This window comes from Anser cygnoides, chromosome 3 (assembly GCF_040182565.1).
Source record: "Anser cygnoides isolate HZ-2024a breed goose chromosome 3, Taihu_goose_T2T_genome, whole genome shotgun sequence".
Taxonomy (NCBI): Eukaryota; Metazoa; Chordata; class Aves; order Anseriformes; family Anatidae; genus Anser; species Anser cygnoides.
Window position 1 is genome coordinate 118,682,869 of NC_089875.1, and position 19,253 is coordinate 118,702,121.

The 19,253-nt window shown below is 38.7% G+C and overlaps 1 long non-coding RNA gene across 1 annotated transcript in view; it reads right to left on the reverse strand.

Moving 5' to 3' along the window:
* LOC136790550 (uncharacterized) overlaps positions 1–18,958 on the reverse strand; it is a 44,041-nt gene extending 25,083 nt beyond the window's left edge. Inside the window, exons 1-2 of the long non-coding RNA XR_010830688.1 lie at positions 18,543–18,958; positions 17,077–17,118 (exon numbers count right to left, since the gene is read on the reverse strand). This is a non-coding gene — a long non-coding RNA (uncharacterized lncRNA). The remainder of the gene's footprint in view (positions 1–17,076; positions 17,119–18,542) is intronic.
* Positions 18,959–19,253: the final 295 nt, after the last annotated feature.

A 19,253-nucleotide genomic window follows, 5' to 3' on the forward strand; every position in this document is an offset into this window, starting at 1 on the left:
TGTCACAAAAATACTGATTTAAAGCTCTATTTTTTCCTTCTTTTGCATGTTTCCAACAATGTCTGGGGCAGAACTTTCTACAGGTAACCTCCCATATTTAATATTCCTCTTCTCAAGAAAATATGTGCTTCTTAAACAGTAGATAGTCTGAAGAAGAAGAGAGAGAGAGGAAGAGAGAGAGAGAGAGCCTCCAGGCCTTCTCTTTTTCACAAATGACTGTGATAATGAAGAGGAAATACTGAAGCTCTCAGTTTACAGTTATTCTGTGGGATCATAATTTCGGAAAACCTTATTTGCCCATGGTCTTCTTACAGAAGAGCTCTTTGCTCCATCCCTCACATGTGCAAGAGGGTAGAAAAGAGATTAAGCGGAGTGGTCTCATCAGAGCTGCCAAGATAAAAGGGACAGTATCAGCTATTGATTTTCATGTCCACTGCTGCCACATCTAGCCCTATTCTCCATATACTCATAGGACAGAGGGCTTTTTATTCAAGGTACCTACCACTGAAAAATTCTAGAGAAGATCACATTTTGGAAATGGAATGTGGGTAACAAAATGAATCTTACTTGCTCCAGATAATGAATTACTTTTTGGATATAAGCTCAGGCAAAAGAAAAAGAAAAAAAGCTTCACAACATGCTAATTCTTATCCAAAAGTAGCATGAGAAATTCTCCCTTTTTCATTTAACAGTTATGCTTTGATAATCATGCACCTGTCCAACAGGGTTTCTGTTCCCAGACATACTTTTCCTTTGTCCTGATGGACATCCATGTAGAAATAGGTTTCTGGGCAATGATATTCTGTAGTTAGTTTCTTGAATCCTCTGGTAATCATATAAAAATAAAATAAAATTAATATGTATATATATCCTGAAGAGAGAATCATTCCCATCAGCTACCAACCTCATCATTACCCATTCCAAGTATACCAACATGCATCATCAGTCTCAAGATCACATGAAGTACTCTTTCCTCTCCACAACTGCATATCTCCCCTAGGATAATAATCACAGTTCTTGAATATTTCAAAACAATATCAAAAACAAAATAAAAATCCCAATTTTCCCCCAAATCCTAATCAAATATATTTTAGTATCTGGAAACAACACAAAGGAGTCTGTATCATGTAAGTTGCTAAATGCTTGTCTGGCTGCAAAAGGTGCTGGTGGTTGATAGTCATAATTTGAAAACTAATGTAGAGATAAAATCAGTGCTGTCTGTTGCTGGGCTATGCCAGGTAGGGATCATCTGTGACTCATGGTGAGAACAGGAGAACACAGGAAATCGACCTGGAGAATTTTCCAAGAAAGAAAACAGAGTGGTGCTATTAAAACAAACCATTAATATATGACTTTTGAACACGTTTGCTGAAAAACAGTAGATGTACCATCACTGAAATCCTCTTAATTTCCTTGGTCAAGAAACACTCTTCAACTGACCTAAGGGCATGAAGAAGCTGCCCCACCTGAGAAGTTTCTTCTATCTCTGTGTTCAAAGATCTTGAACTAGAGCAGCTGATAGCCTAAATATTTCTGTTTTCTTACTGAGGTAGTTAATTCTCTAAGTAACATGTGCAATGAACAGAAATCCTTTGTGCATTTCACTGACTTTACTCAGATTAACCCCACCTACCACTTGCCCCCTGAAGTCAATATAATGACAACTCCTGAAAATATATAATAATTATAGAGTCTTTGATTTGACACTTTTGAGGAAAAAAATGTAAATAAAAATAGTTTCTCTTACTACCATAGGTGCCTTTGAAACATAAATTAGAATTTCTTGTCCTAATTTGCCGTTGACAAGTCTTAGAGGCAGAGTTAAGACAAAATTCTTGAGCCAGCAAACTTGCTTCTACAAGTACAAAGGAATTTAAAGAGTGGCCTCAGGAAGAAATGGATGTAGCTGTCAGTCACATGAAAGAATTTAGAAACAGAATGCAATGCTTTGTCAAATGGTGGGATTCAAATGTAATGGCATGTCGTTGACCCTGGTGCTCAGCAACACATATTTCAAATCCCCAAAGATTAATAGGGAAGATGGTTACAGCTCTCACAACAGCTGCTGGAAAGTGTTCCTATCTCAGGTTTTAATTACATGTATTTATACAGTAAAAAAGTCCTAAATGCATTATAGCCTGTAGTATGCAACAATTTTGAACATTTATGAGATTCAGGCAATTAAGAGTCTAAACTTTCAAATGTTTCCAGATGGCACACTGATTAACAATTGTGTGAATTTAATATTTGTTTAAATGCGCTACTCTTTAAAATATTTCTTAATAGTATATGAATGCATTCAAATAAATCTAGGCACAACTTTTCTTCAAGCACAACTTGCCTCATTGCCTGAAGAAGTGGAAATCTCATTAGCTGATTATATAGACCAAAAGCAGTAGCAGAGCAGAGGTAAGAGATGAAAAAGACGAAAAAGAAGCCAAGCTATTTTTTAACTAATGAATGTTTCTCCTTTCTCTTTAGACACAGGTCCCACGGTATTCATGCAAGCCATTTACAACATCAGTCTCTCAGTTCTTGCAAGTGAACCTACTCATAAGGACATTTCCTTGGGGCTAACAGCATTATGAATGTTGACATCTGTTGCGTACAGTAAATGGAAGGTGAGGACCTATTTTTTTTTTTTTTTAACAGCACTAAACCTTTTGTGCTTTCAATGGGGTTAAACCGCTTAAATTCCTTAAATAATGTATCTACAGCTTATTTTGATATTTCCAGGCCTTCCATGTATACTACATTTTTTTGCTTAAGACTTGAATCATTGCAATCCCCCTTCTTCCACCAAAATGCATATTTTCGTAGATTAAATTTACTCTAGGAGACAGAAACTTACTGATGATGATGGCAGTCACTAGCTATGCATCTACATCCTTCAGAGATTTTTGTGTGAGTTTATGGTTTGGTTAGTATCTATATTTGAATCCAATACTAGAGTTTGGAAGAACAGGACAGCTCAAAAATTAAATATCAGGAGTCCTGTAATTCCTCTGCTCTCAAATCTGCTGCTAACTAACAATAATCGTTTAAAATCTAGCCTCTGCCACATTCAGGAGAAATTGGGTTTTCATTTTGTGCAGTATTTGCAGTATGTGCAAGTCACAGAAAATGAGATTTATCTCACCTGCCATCTGAGGTCTACAAGGTAATCATCTGAGACCAGGACTTGGTGATACAGTAACGTCCCCTGATAGTTAACAGAGAAAAATACATGCCTTCAAAAAAGACATGCCTTCAAATCCAGATGCTTTTCTCCTCTTTCACTCTAAGAGGAGACTGAACCGCTCTCTGAAAATTCTTGCTCCCCCCAGTTTGTAAAAAGTCTGGACTCATTGCTTTAGATATAGTTGTATAACTCCTTGATACCTAAATTAAGTAAGGTAAATCTCAATAATAAAGAAGATAATTTATTTTGAATTTCAAAATAGATGTAAATTTCAAAACTAACTTTTTCATGTGTGTGCATGTGTGTATCAGGGACAGCTGAAGTTAGAAAAAACAACAGAAACATCTACATTTTGGCAGAAATGATCCAGTTCTCCAGCTTGACTTTCACCCTTAATAAAGCTATTTCATTGTATTTTCTTTCTGAGGTACAATTTAAACCATTAATTACGCCTTTTGCCTTTCTTTTCCTCTGTTCTCTTTTCCCTTGGGTTACTTCTGCAGGTTGCAAAACTGGCAACATTCATGTTGGAGCAGTTTTTGAAATTCCACACAATCTCCTGGTTTTGAAATTAAGCAAAGGAAGATTATTTATTCACAAACCTGTAAGGAATCAGAATGAAACCTTAAAAATTAAATTAGCAAACTGAAATTGTGTGAAATGATTTTAATAGAAACAGGAGAAACAATGGAAACCTACCCCTAGGCGCTGGTTCCTGAACATCTGTAAGGGAAATTTATGAAGTAGATTTTGTGGTGTGCTGGGTGTGATTTTAAGGACAATATTCCTAGCTCAGTAGCAAGAACAGACAATCTCATCATTTGCTTCCACGTGGGAAAAATACACAAAAGGAAAAGGTATGAGAAGCAGCCAAAAGAATATAAAATATGAATGATGTCTAAAAGAAGAAAGAATGTTATGATTTCCTTTAGTTTAACACTGGGTTAGCAGGAGCTGGGAACAACTATAATCTAGAGCCCAGAGCCTGGACACTACCTGGCTTTTAGGATAAGTAACTTGTCTAATTATGTTTTCTTTTAATCTCTCTGCCTGTTTGGATTGCAAACACAATTGATGGAAACAAGTGAACTTCTTTCTATTTCTTTGACCACAGTCCTGCATAAGGACGCAACAGGCAAAAATACCTAATATACATATGATGATGTCTGGCAGGCTGTTTGCTGGCAGTATTGAACTCTTAAAGACCAATTTATTTTCTCCTTGTCTGGGACTACGCTGTTTGTTGTGTTTGTTGATGGAAGTTTATATATATACATACATATATATATATATGCCAACTCTATTTGTCATTGAATCATTGTGTTATGGTAATCTTACATACTCAGTTATTCCTCCACAAATTTTGCATCTGCCTTCCCCTTCTATTTCTATTTTTTAAAATGTCAGTGCGTACTGATTTTGTTGCCTTCATTGTTATGACAGGTGTTTTTTTTTTTTTTTTCTTTTCAGCAGGAGTCATGAAGACAAAATTTTAATGCCAGTATTAACTTGTCCATAATAGCTAGTGGAGAAGGAAGACAGGAATGATGAAGATGTTCCCCCCACCCTCAGAAACAGACACAACTAGTCTGAGTTACTTGACAGAGGAAAACCTCTTCTGATTTCACCCACTCAAATAACCATCACATCTTTATGAAGTGGTATGAAAACTTTATTTTTACAAAAACAAAAAATTATTTATTTTTACAAAGAAAAAAAAAAGCATAGCAATTATACCTATTCCTAAATATCTTGACAGTACAGCTAATCCCAGGAAAAAAAAAAAAAGTTTTACATAAAGTTGTTTCTAAGAAAAAAACAATTTTTCAGTATAGCAAGGTAATTAGCATAGGCTTTCATACCTGAATTCTAATGAATTCATTCCTATTTATTCTTAGTGTTTTATCACCACTTACTTTTCCAGATACTTCATGTGATATATTAGTCTGTTTGGATTTGATAGGCAATAAAAACAGACCAGTCTGTCTGTTAGCTCTATAACTCTCTTGCATTTAAGAAATAATATAAATAGTATAAAGACAGAGGGAGAAATCAACGCGTCAATTATTTATATAGAAAAAAAGTCTACCTAGTAAAATGAAATTGCTTAGCTCCTAAAGGGCAGAGATGAACTTTTTTGGCTGCTTATGCAGAAATGTTATAAATATTTAAATGTAAATAATAAAATCTTTACATGCATAAATAAACATGAGATTGATATTACGCACACCACAGCATCAAAATATGACAACTGCTGCTTCTTCAAGAAAATGGATATTTCCTGTGACTGAATTTAGAATAATCTCAAAGCTAATAAGAACCTCACATATGCTCCCATTCCACATTGCTTTTAAGCAAATTTCCTCTTTTCAGAAAAAAATAAAAATAAAAAATCTGAAGACCTCTCTGGAAGAAATGTTTAGGATGAAATAAAACACAGGTTCTGACTTCATCGAATATAAAATACTAGGCTTAGAATGGGGGTAGCTGAGGGAATTTTAAGAGCTAGCAACATAAAAATTGTAAGCTATTTTGTCCATTATAATGGTCCTTATGGCTACAGGAATGAACCAGTTGACGTGACTGAAGGTTGCGTCAATAGCAGTGGTAAAGAGCCTGGTATGAAGAATAAAGTGGTGATCCCCAGGCCTTCTCTTTGTCTTCCACCGTAGCATTCAGACCAGAGGAGCCTTCCCAGACCAAAGTCTCATGTTGTGGCAGATCTGATGTTCACAGTCCCTCTCTGTGCCATGCGACCCAACTCACTGCTATCTTCTGCCTTCAGCCATCATGAGTCACTTCATGGCCACCTGGCTGTCTGTGATACACCTCGGCAGAAGGAACCAGGTCCAAGCTCATTACCACTGTTTTGCCAGGAGGTTTGTTTTTGAACCTTTGGTTATGTGCATATGATTACATAAAACAGGTCATGGATCAGTCAGAGGTCAGTTCAGTTCTACAGCTAAAGGAACACTCTGGCTTGCAGACACATGCCTAAAGTCTCTTTCCCTACAGAGAGGATAGCAGTGTTCAAACTGCCTGTTGGGAACAGTCCTTAGCATGTACAATCCCCTGGGCCATGCCTAGACATAGTCTAGGAGGGTGCTAACCTGTGCAAACCAAAGTGATATAAAAAGCATGTGAACAATTACATATTCTGTATAATAAGGGAATGGAGGTTGACAGCATGTTCTGGCTTTGATTTGTTTGTTGGTATAGACATAACCTTTGTTCCCAGTAGAGAGTTATGAGGTTCTGAAGAACTCCATGTTTATGAAAAGACTCTAGAGACAGGCTCTAAGAGTACTGGAAATTCTATGATTAGTCTCTTTTCCCACAGACACATTTATTTAAGTAATTTCCCTTTGCTAACATGAGCTCATTTTGTGGTATACAACTGTTCTAGGCTTTTAATCCATATCACCATCTGTATAGTTTTACCAATTGTAAGCATGTCTATATATGCAGAATATAAAGATACTCCAGGAATGTTAAATAAACAAGTTCAGGAATACTACTTAACATTAAAAATAACAGCAGCAACAAAAGAAGATAGAGTCCTTCAAGAGGTCTCAAAATCATGTCTCCCTCTTTGATGTTATTTTAATAACAGACTCAAGTTCAAATGTAAGACCACCTGCCCAAGTGAGAGATGGAAAATGTTCAGGACTGTTGAGCACTCCACACATTTTCATAGTGGCTCCGCAAAGAGCTATTTAGCACAGGTGTTTAATTACGACACATCAGGGAAGCTCATGGCATTCTATGCTCCTTAGCCTCACGCTCCCACCTGTGCAGTGGACTTATGTCAGCAAGCAGGGCTGAAAAAGCAGCTACACTGCAATGCTCACAGCTTCCAAAACTGCTCTGGGGCTTTTCCGACTTAGTGGGAGTAACCAAGCTCATTGCAAGAAAGCCACAGGTATATACTGCATGAACACAGGAATAATGCTAGATTATGAAATGCTCTCCAGTTACATTGTTTGGAATTGGAGAGTGGCTCATGAGCAGTTTGGATCATGACACTGTGCTAAGGGTTTCTGTCCAGAAGCCCAAGGAATGGGAGAATGATCTTAAAAATTCAAGAGAAAGCTGTCTGGAAAATTTCCAGTGCAAATACTTTTTTCCTTCTGAAAATGCTGAGTTGTTGAGTATAAAATGTGTGGTGGAAACTTTCAGACTTCAATTCATCCTAACCTGCCCAAAAAACACAAGAAAAGAATGGAATGACCTTGTAAACTCAAAATATTCAAAAATACTCACTTTCACCCTCCCCCTTTTTATTTACTTTTTTTTTTTTGAGACAAGATGCTCTGAGTTTCCGTTTTTAAAAGCTTATAATTAAATAAAAGTTTGTTCTAAGTTTAACTATAGTCCCTGAGGGTTACTAAAATAAAACTATTTCCCTATATGAGTCTGTCTCTCTTCCATCATCTCATATTTACAGGAATTTTTCAAGTTTTTCCCTCTGTGTTTGTGTATGTTTGTTTGTTTGTTTGTCTTAAATCACATTCAAACCAAATTTAAAACCTATTTCCTTTCTAGATCTGACCAACCATCTGACAAGGTGCAAGATTTCTAGCAGGAGAAACAAGTGTCTTATTAAATATGTTAATGTAGCAGTGGCACCTGGTTACTAGTAGGCTCTAATTTCAGTTTAAAAATAGAAACTGTTATCTTCAGAGTGATACACAGAACACAGATATTCAGATTGGATTGGTTCCAAGCTTTCTTACATAGTTATGAAAATCGTAGTCATAACATAGACTTTATTGGGCTGGTCCCTTCAACAGTGTCCTGGTTCCAGTTAGGACAGAGTTAATTTTCCCTCATAGTAGCTGGTAGGGTGCTATGTTTTGGATTAGGATGAGAAGAGCGCTGATAACATGCTGATGTTTTAATTGTTGCAGAGCAGTGTTTACACCAGGCCAAGGACTTTTCGGCTTCTTGCTCTGTCCTGCCAGCGAGCAGGCTGGGGGTGCAGCAGGAGCTGGGAGGGGACAGACCCAGGACAGCTGACCCAAACTGGCCAAAGGGGTATTCCATACCATCTGACGTCATGCTAAACAATATATAGGGGTGGCTGGCCGGGGTGGGGGGGCCGGCTGCAAGGGAATAGGCTGGGCATCGGTCAGCGGGTGGTGGGGAATTGCATTGTGCATCACTTGTTTTCTTACACATTATTATTGTTAATACTATTATCATTATCACTATTATTATTATTATTGTTATTATTATATTCCTTATATTCCTTATATTCCTGTCTTAATAAACTGTCTTTATCTTAACTCACCGGCTTCACTTTCCCGTTTCTCTCCCCCATCCCAGAGAGGGAGGGGGGAGGGTGAGCGAACGGCTGTGTGGTGTTTAGCTGCCAGCCGGGTTAAACCACAACAAACAGAAAGTAATAATAGAAAAAGAGTACATTAACTAGCACAGCATCAATATGATGCCATAAACAATCCATGGGTTTTGATCCCTGGAGTGCAATTCACAGAATCATAGGATCATAGAATACTCCTGACCCCATACAGCACCACCCAAAAGCCAAGCCCTATGACTGAGAGCATTGTCCAAATCCTTCTTGAACTCTGACAGCTCGGTGCCGTGACCACTGCCCTGGGGAGCCTGTTCCAACGCCTCATCACCTTCTCGGTGAAGAACCTTTTCCTTATATCCAGCCTGACCCTCCCCTTTTTCAGCTCCATGCCATTCCCTCAGGTTCTATCGCTGTCCCCAGACAGCAGAGATCAGTGCCTGCCCCTCCGCTCCTGTATGGGGTTTCTGTGGCAAGGTTCTGGTAGAGGGGAGCTGCACAGGTGGCTTCTGTGAGAAGAATCCAGAAGCTGCCCCATATTAGAAAGGGCCTGTTTCAGCCATCTCCAAAGGGATCTGCTGCTGCCCAGAGCCGAGTAAATAAGCAATGTTGTTTGCACCTCTGGGACAGCATATTTAAGAAAGGGAGAAAAACTTGCTGCACAACAGCAGCAGGGAGAGCAAGGAATGAAAACCAGCCCTGCAGACCCCAAGGTTGCTGTAGCAGGAGAGCAGGAGGTGCTCCAGGCACGCAGCACAAGTTCCCCTGCGGCCTGTGGAGAGGCCCCTGGTGGAGCAGGCTGTCCCCCTGCAGCCCGTGGGTCCCACACGGAGCAGATCTCCACGCTGCAGCCCGTGGAGGAGCCCCCGGTGGAGCAGGTGGATGTGGCCTGGAGGAGGCTGCGGCCCATGGAGAGCCCCTGCAGGAGCAGGCCCCGGGCCGGAGCTGCAGCCCGTGGAGAGGAGCCCACGCAGGAGCAGGGGGTCTGGGGGGAGCTGCCGCCCGTGGGGGACCCGTGCTGGAGCAGTTTGCTCCTGGGGGATGGACCCCGTGGTACGGAGCCGTGTGGGAGCAGTTGTTGAAGAGCTGCTGCATGTGGGCAGCCCCCGCAGGCTCAGTTCGGGAAGGACGGCATCCCGTGGGAGGGACCCCACGTGGAGCAGGGGCACAGAGTGACCGTGAGGGGGCAGCGGAGATGCAATTCCCATTCCTCTGACCCCCTGGGCCGCTCAGGGGGAGGAGGTGGAAAAGAGTGGATGGGGGGCGGGGGGGGGGGGGGGGGGGGAAGGTGTTTTTAGTTTTTTTATTTGATTCTCACTGCTTTAGCTTGTAAGTAATAGGTAATATATTTTATTAATCTCCCTATGCTGAGTCGGTTTTGCCTGTGACAATAATTAAGTGATCTCCCTGTCCTTACCTCAACCCTTGAACTCTTGTCATCATATTTTCCCCCCTTTCCCTTTGAGGAGGGGGGAGTGAGAGAGCAGTTGTGGTGGAGTTTGGCTGCCCAGCTGAGTAAAACCACCTCCGCTCCCCTCATGAGGAAGCTGCAGGCCACCATGAGGCCTCCCCTCTGTCTCCTCTTCTCCAGGCTGAACAAACCAAGGGACTTCAGCTGCTTGTCATACATCTTGCACTCTAGACTCTTCACCATTTTTGTAGCTCTCCGTTGGACACTCAGAGTTTTATGTCCTTATATTGTGGTGCCCCAAACTGCACACAGTGCTTGAGGTGAGGCCTTACCAGTACACAGCAGAGTGGCACAGTCCCTTCCCTGGACCAGCTGCAATGCCATGCCTGATGGATACGCTTGGCCCTCCTGGCTGCCAGGACATTGTTGACTCATATTCAACTTGCTCTCAACCAGAACCCCCAGATCCCTCTCTGTGGGGCTGCTCTCCTAGTCTGTACGTATATCCAGGGTTGCCCCTTCCCAAACGCAGAATCCAGCACTTACTATTTTAAACTTCATATTGTTGGCGATTGACCAGCTCTCTAATTTGCTGAGATCTCTCTACAAGGCCTCTCTACCTTCAACAGAGTCAACTGCTCCTTCAAATTGAGTGTCATCTTCAAGCTTACTTAGTATAACTTCAAGTTCTGAGTCCAAGTCATTTATGAAAATTATAAGGAGAACAGGCCCTAAAACGGAGCCCTGTAGAACTGCACTAGTTACTGGCCTAGTAACTAGTTACCTGATACAATCCCATTTTCTATAACCCTTTGAGCCCGTCCCATCATCCAATTGTTTATCCATTGCATTGTGTATTTATCTAGCTGTATCCTGGACATTTTCTCTGAAGGATACTGTGAGTAGCAGTATTGGAAGTTTTACTGAAATCCAAGAAGATTACATCAACTGGTTTCCCTTGGTCACCTAGAAGGGTGACCTTGTCATAAAAGGAAATTAAGTTAATTAAGCAGGACCTTCCCCTTGTAAACCTGTGTTGGCAGTGACCAATGACCACATTGTCCTTCAGATTCTTTTCAATAACTCCCAGAATAATCTTCAAAATTTTAGAAGACACTGAAGTGAGACTGACAGGCCTGTAATTACCAGTGACTTCTTTCTTGGCCTTCTTGAAAATTGGAACAAAATTTACCAATTTCTAGTCAACTAGGACCTCTCCAGATTCTCAAGACCATTGAAAAATAATTGAGAGAGGTCTCACACTGACATCAGCCAGATCTCTGAGTACCCTGGGTTGAATCCCATCAGGTCCCATAGTATTCTGTGAATCCAGCTGGAGCAGCAAATTCCACATAAGTTCAAGGTTGGCTGGGAGTTTATTGCAGTCACAGTTCTCGAGCTCAGGGCACCTGGGGTCCCAGAGTCCATAAATGGTGTTGAAGACGAAGGCAAAGAAGGCATTTAACATCTCTGCTTTGTCTATGTCCCTGCCTGTGAGGTGACCATCTTCATCAAATAATGAAACAATGTTTTCTCTGGTCTTCCTTTTGCAATTAACATATTCAAAAAAGCCCTTTTCATTATCCCCCATGGTACTGGCCAGCTTCAATTCTGAGCCTTGGCTGCATGTATTTTCTCCCTACAACAATGAACGGTGTCTCTGTAGTCCTCCCATGTCACCCGACCTCGCTTCCAGTGGCCATACACTTTCTTTTTCTTTCTAAGGTCTAGAAGAAGATCCCTGCTTAGCCAAGCTGACTTCTGCCCCACTTGCTTTACTTCTGTTATTTTAATATTGCCTGTTCCTCTGCTCTTAAGAGGTAATACTTAAAAATTGACTAGCATGATGGACCCCAATTCTTTCAAAAGCAGTTTTCCTGGGGACCTTGCTAACCAGTTCCCAGAGCAGCCTGAAGTCTGCTCTTCCCAAATCCAGAGTTGAAGTTTTGGTGGAAGTTTTCATCCTATTACCAGATATTTAAAACTCAACTACGTCATAGTCACTACATTCAAGATGGCCACCAATCACCACTTCACTCATGAGACCCTGTCTGTTCACAAACAACAGATCTAGGAGGGCATGTTTCCTAGTCAGCTTCCTTAGTACCTGTACCAAGAAGCTATCATCAATGTATTTTAGGAATCCCTGGACCTGTTTGCTTCAGCTCTATGGTATTTTCAGTTAATGTCTGGCAAGCTGAAGTCACCATAAGGACAAGGGCAGCTGTCCTAGAGGTATCTCTTAATTCCTTAAAGAATATTTCATAGGTGTTGTCATCCTGGCTAGGTGGTCTGTAGTAGATTCCCACAATGACATCTGATATAATTCATCTAATCTAACTTAAAAACATTAAGAATATGGGTCTAAATCAGTGTTCTAGGCTCTTTTGACAAGTAATGTAGAAAGAATGGCAATTTCAATGTAGAATTCACTGGGCTGATATGAATTTCATTTATATATTTCTTTTTTTTTTTTTTCCATACTTATCTTAAAATGAACTTGAAAAACCACCTCCCATGTGAATGTTTTCTCTGAAGATTTGTAAATCTAAAAACTAATCTTGCCAACAGTATCTTTTACCCTGGTTATAATATCTCAAGGAATAGCATTTTCTTTTCTATACGGGTGGATTCTGATGATCAGATCTTCTATATGACTGAGGTGCTTAGACTTTAAGTTTTTGTACTCCACAGGAGAAAAATGATAAAGACATGCAATATCTCCCCATTACTTCAGCTGTCGCTGAGGTTATGAAACAATCTTCTTTTGCAATACTTTCAGGTTTGTTCTTATAGGAATGCAGATTTCCAAGCTGGGTCTTGAGACAGCTACTTAGCCCAATATCTAATTAACAATGAAACATTTTCGTTGGCATGTGGGGTGAAAACTGTGGGCTGATGTACATTCCAGAAAGGTGAACTTCTTATGAAACATATGTTTCTTAGGCAGAAACATACAGTTTGGCACATCTCTTTTTATCAGGAATTTATCTTTCTTTTAAACACAACTGATCCCCCTTTTGTTGTTGTTGTTGTTTTGTAGGTAGGTTATTTATCAAATAGCCATCTAACCACTTTCCTCAAAGAGTTGATGAAATTAGTTGAAATCAAAAACAGTGATGTCCCAGCTCTGGCTGTTTGACATATTCAGTCCATACAGGCTTCCATGGAACAATAGGGAACCTTGGAAATCTATCCAAGTTGTAGAAAGGGTCATACTTTAAGCTTTAAAACTTTCTGAATGTATTATAATAATTTATACTTTTAATTTAAGAAAACCTTTGGAATTTTGCAATATTAGTTTCAATTTACACTTGATTTTAGCCTTTTTTTTTTTTTTTTTTTACAATGGAATGTTGTTTCAACACAACATATGGGATATTTAGAACCGTACTGAAAGTGTGAATCATTAGTCTGATCCCTTACTGGAATTACTAGTTGAGAATCTCAAAAATTCAGAATCTGTCTTTTGGTTTAACTCAGTTTTCTGAAGTCTAAATCTGATGTCTTCAAGCTAACTGTCACAGAATTCACAGATAAATGCAATTATAATATAAATATTGAACATGAAATGCTTTGTTTGCATTACCAATTTCCCATCGACATCCAGAAATATGATCTAGAATTATGAGTTTTTCTGTTGTCTTCTGGCAACAAAGAAGAACTTTCTAAATGCAAGAGAACATGTGTTGCTCAGCTAAAAGATCTTATAATCTAGTTACTCTAAAGGCATTCATTGAATCCAGTCTTTGGAGATGAATTTTGCTCTCTAGTTACTTTTAAAATATATTCTTATATATAATTATATATTCTTAAATAATCTAGAGAACATATTCTTATGTTGTTTTACTATAACTTTAGAAAGCATTTCCTTGATTTCAGCTGTTTTCTTCCCTGGTGTAGCTCATTCACCACAGAAACATTGACAAACAGCATGGGATTCAGCTTTCTTATTACTCAGTGGAGTAAGACAGTCATCTGTAAAGAGTGGACCATCCCAATACCTCTCTGCAGAGGGAAACTTGAAAACTGACTTAGACCAGATGCTAACAAAAAATAAAAGTAATCATAATGAATCCTATTATCAATATCTACTGCAAATCAGGTCAAATTTTACCTGACATTACTGCAACATCTAGAAAAAGGTTGTGCTCTGTTTACTCCTGAGGAAATCAATTTGTTCTTCATGGTGCTCCAATTTTCAGTACAGTAACAATAATGGAATAGTGTAATTGTTTAGTGCCGTATGAGGACGTGTTTAGTACTTAGTCGTTAAAAAAAAAAAAAAAAAAAGAGTACTTCCTTTTTTCATTGGCGAACCCTACTGTTAAATGTGTCTCCAGCTAATGTTTAGTAACTACCTTGCTCTATCTTGTACCAATCTTCAATCTTGACAATAACTAACCTGAAATAACTGCAGTCTTCTTTAATATCAGATCATATTTACTTTGACAGTTTTAATTTGCTTGTTAAACAAAAGTTAAACAGTTAAATTCATGACACAACTTGAATGAAGAGAAGAAATTCTGTCACAATTTTCCTTCTTTGGAAATGTCTGCAATTTCTCTGACTTGTAGTTTTCATTACCAGGAGAGGTTACAACACTCTGGGTTTGGCCAAGATGCAAATTGATCTCCCACAAAGATTTAGAGAAAGTCTGGAGCAGTAAGTACCATAAATTACATGGAGGTGTTTAATTTGACTCTTTGCAAATCAGAGGCTCCAAGAAGAGCTAGACTTCTTTTTGAGGGTTATCATACAAAAGTGTTGCTGAACATAGGCATACATAGGGTCTGGCTTTCTTAAGAAAGCAAGCATGGGTTATGTGGAGACCAATCACAGGCAAGAAGGATGGGAAGATGGAGATAAGCAACATATAACTAGGATTTCAGTCTTGATAAGTGTTTGAGAAGCATAAGGATCTTCTTCATTTGCTAATTTCTCAAAAAGAGATGATATTTATACTAGTTGGACTTGCCAGCTAGATCTGCTGAGCTTCACAATCACCATAAATTGGTCAATAGCAGCAAAGTAAACTAGGCCTGAGTGCCCCATTTTTTATCATATATTTTTCTCCACTAATAAAAATACTATAACTTAAAAGATTTTAAAAATAAAACTTAGTATCATTGCTTCATCATCTTCATTCTTTCCCTGATCCAAAGCATGCAAGTTAGACTTAGAGCAGTTTTACTTAATGAAGATGGGAATTAGCTGGAAAATAACATATTGTGCTGTATGTAAAATGAGGAAAAGCATGCATAATGCTTCCTCTCATTTGTACATATTATATTTGTGATTGTCAAAAACAGGATTAACTATCCCTCTTGGGTTGTGCATTCCAAAGTGCTTAATCTATTCTCCCCTTGAAACCACAGAGTAACGACATTCATACACAGGCATACAGAAAAAGAAAATCTACCTTTGTTTCTCATCTCTCATTAATTTCCTACTACTTTCCATTAGCACCCAAAATCATTGCACTTCTCATTACTGGAAAAATAATTCACCCATATAAAATGCTGCATAATGAAAGACAAGTAGGAGAAGGAAAAAAAAAAGAAAAGAAAAAAAGAAAAAAAAGAAAAGCCTCTCCAAGTTTCACTCTAAGTGTCAAAACACAAAAATGTAACAGTTAAATGTAGATTATTATCCTTCAGCTTCCTTGAGGGTCAGAAATTCTTTCCATTAATCCCTGAAGATTCCTGAGACCTGCTGAAAGATGTGAATGAAGAAGAAGAAAAGGACTGAAGCAGTGATTGTCAGTGGATGTTTCTCAAACTGAGTATCTTGCCATCTACTTTTCGGCACTTGAGTACTAGGAATCAGAAGCTTCATATTCTACGGTCCCTATACAGCCAATAGAAAGATAGAAAGTAGAGCTCTAACGGCCTCAAGAAGTGCTTCTCTTCTTCCTTCTCTATAAGGATCTTTGAGTGACTGACAAAATAGATATCTCAGCCTTAGAAGCAACAGTCAATAAACAAACGAAATGTACAGGCTAGAGCAAGAGTTTCAAGAACCAGAAAGTCACAAGTCTATAATAATCATTTTAAAACCTTTATAATTATTATTTTTCCCCTGAATTGATATATCTTAGCAAAAAAGAATGTAGTGAAACAAATGGAAGTCTTTAATCCTAACTGATCTCCCCCCAAATGGTTCAAGTCTAGGGTAGGCACTAACTTCGGGGAAGCTATCAATATGTTTGTGAGATATTTTTCCAGTTATGGAAATGCATGCTCCTTCTTTCCTATATATATAGAGTTTTTCCTCCCCTGAGATTTGCAATGTTTTTGCCATCTGAATATGATACGCTGTCATAAACTAACTTTGCCATTACCAAATTTCCAGACTCCCTCTAACATGCATGACAATTAACCTGTTAATTCCTGTATCATATGGGTTTCTCTGTACAGCCTGCAAATTCCATGAGGAAACTGCCTGAAAAGAGCTTTCCTGAAATCTATTGTGTGCTTTACTGAATAATACCTCCTGTTCTATTTTGCTTCTTCTACTTAACATCTAGACAGAAAGCAAGGGACCACTATAAATAGATAACGTCATCACACATTTTGGATCATTAAGGCTATTAAACAAGGCTCAGGTTTTCTCACCCAACTTTAGGCACTTAACTGAGAGGCTTAATTCAAGGCTATCATCACCTTATCTTTCCTCTGTAGACAGTAGAAAAAGATCAGTACCCCCAGGTGTGATTCTGGTCAGACTACAATATGATTCTCTTTCCGTCCCTAACTCTAGAGGACATCTATTGTGGTTTTAATTTCCATAGAGCTCAGACAGTTAAAATCAGGTGAGATGAATAGCAAGTGGATTAACAAACAATAGATCTTGACTACAGTTTTGGTGAAGCTAATTTAATAATGCTTAGAAGCCTATATTTCATCAAAACATTCCAAATACAAGGGAATTCAGATAAGTTAATCTGTTTTTATCCTGACTCCATCCTCTTTATTCCTTCTCTTAGTGCACTGTTACTAGCACAGGGAATGTAACAGCATTGGCTCAGAAAAGTGCAGCTTAAACACATGCTTCTGGGTTTCATTCTTCTTAGGTGCAATATTTGACATGATTAAGCTGTTGCCAGGTAAGCAGGTTTGGATCAATAGGTAGGCAGCTGTCTTATGGTCCTGTGATCCCACTTACCTTTAATGGCCTGAGAAGCTAGAATGAAACTGTAGTACAGTACTACAAAAAAAAAAAAAAAAAGGAACTTACTGTCACTCTCTTAGAAAACAGATCCTCAGCACAAAATATTTGTTTGACTCATTTCTTCATCGTTGCTTTCCACTTCTTTATTTAAGCACTGTAGCTTCTTTTTATGCAAATAAGAATGTTTTCAGACAAAGTGTTTTAAAAGAATATATACATAAACACGCACAAATGTTCCTAATCATTTGTGAGTATTTCTGTGATATGGTGGCACGACACTTTTGTGGAATGCAACACACCAATATTATTGCATTGTTGTGTGAAATGCAATGTTCACACTTTTGATTTTTCTGGTGATAATTCAAATTATCTCACTTTAACAGGGTTTTGATCTGTTAAAAACTAGAGAAAAATGTGAATCAGATACTAGTTGTCCTGGTACAAAAGAATTTGATTTCATTTATGATATGGGAGATCAGAGTCTGGCTGAATCTTAGAATCACAATGGATTTTATCCAGTGTCATTGTCCAGAACAACTCAGACCATCTATAGGCAAGCTTGTTTTGCTAAACTTGAGACTGTGAAAGTTTTTAAGTATACATATGTGTATAAAACATACTTTTATTTTTAGATCAGCATGCATATGTGACAATTTTTATTTATATTCTCTACACATCATGACTTTCCAGTTTATTAAGCAAATAAAATAGTGCCTATGGTAGTGTAAATTTTTATAGCTATATTTTCTCACTCTGCAGACTAATTTGCATATCTATATATCAGCAGCAAGTTAACAGGACCAGAGACACAGAAATGGAGTGGACAAAAGACACCTTAAGAAGCTACAAACCAACAACCAGAAAGCCTTTTAGCTGTAAGTCAGCAGACTTTTATGTCAAGCTTGGCTGACTAATTATTGCTTATAATTTGCATTAGGATTAATTAACTAATTAGAGAGGAATGTCTGAAGGCAAAGTTATGGCTCTGCTTGTCAAGCTGAGGACTTTAATTATTCTGATATTTTTAATTATAATCAGCTGCTGAATGAGTATTACATTGTCAGCTACGATAGCTGTAGCTGCAGCGGGTAGGGAAGCTGAAGGAATTGTGGGTATTGTACTAGCACTTCACCTAGAACCATGGAAAGGTAATGCCAACTATGCAAATATAATAGGAAAGCCTTCTGGCTTCAGTACTCATTAAAAGCATGTACACAGCACTATGCAAACAGTGACAGTTCAGGGTTCCATATCATTTTAAGAGTAAGACAGCAATATTTCCTCAGGAACGTTCCTGAGCCTATTTTTTTTTTTTTTTTTTTTTTGTGAGCCTGAATTGTCTCATGGTCCCTAGGTGCACATAGCTCTATGCATATTGCTTTAGGAAGCTAAATGTACAAGGGACTGTAAAGAAAGCACAGCCTAGAGCTAGGACAGGGAAAAAGGCATCTTCTTCCTACCTGTTTCTCCAGTATAAATTAGCCCAAGATGTCTGTGTTCCAATTAACGGAGGCTTTTCAGTGCTGCAAGGAGGAGAAGCCCTAACCATTGCAGAACAGGATCATTTCTGAGACACAACATATCTGATTTGTTTGCCAAGTCTTCTGTGATATCTTGGCTTAAGGGCTTGATCTCACAGCCCTGTCAGGAGTAAGTTTGTTCAGCAATTTAATGAGGCCACTCCTTTTCTAAGTCTTTTGATAACCATCATCGCAGACTAAGGATGCTTCATTATCCTCAACAGATATAATCTCACAACCCGTGTGTCAATACTCACATTTTGAAAATGGGAAGTGGGGAATAGATTAACTAAGAGCTGGAGTGAACTTCAGTACAATTTCCCTGCTTGTTGCTTTGCTGAAACTTAAGCCTATGAATGCCAAAGGGTGGAATACAGTCACTTGGTTTAGGTCCAAACTTTGACACTATTTTAGACATTTGACCTGAGATGGTTCAATATGTCTTAAATAACCACCTAAAATCTCTGTACCACTTCTGAAAAGAAAGATCTGGTCTGCCTAATGGTGATGCTTCCTTCTTATTGAACAGGCACTTTTACAGGGCAATGCAGCCTGAACCACTTCTACCAAGAGTATAAGGAATCAGTATGAACTGTTGGGTGTTTTGGTATGCAACTTATCTAATCCCCTTTAAGGAATAAAATTATTATT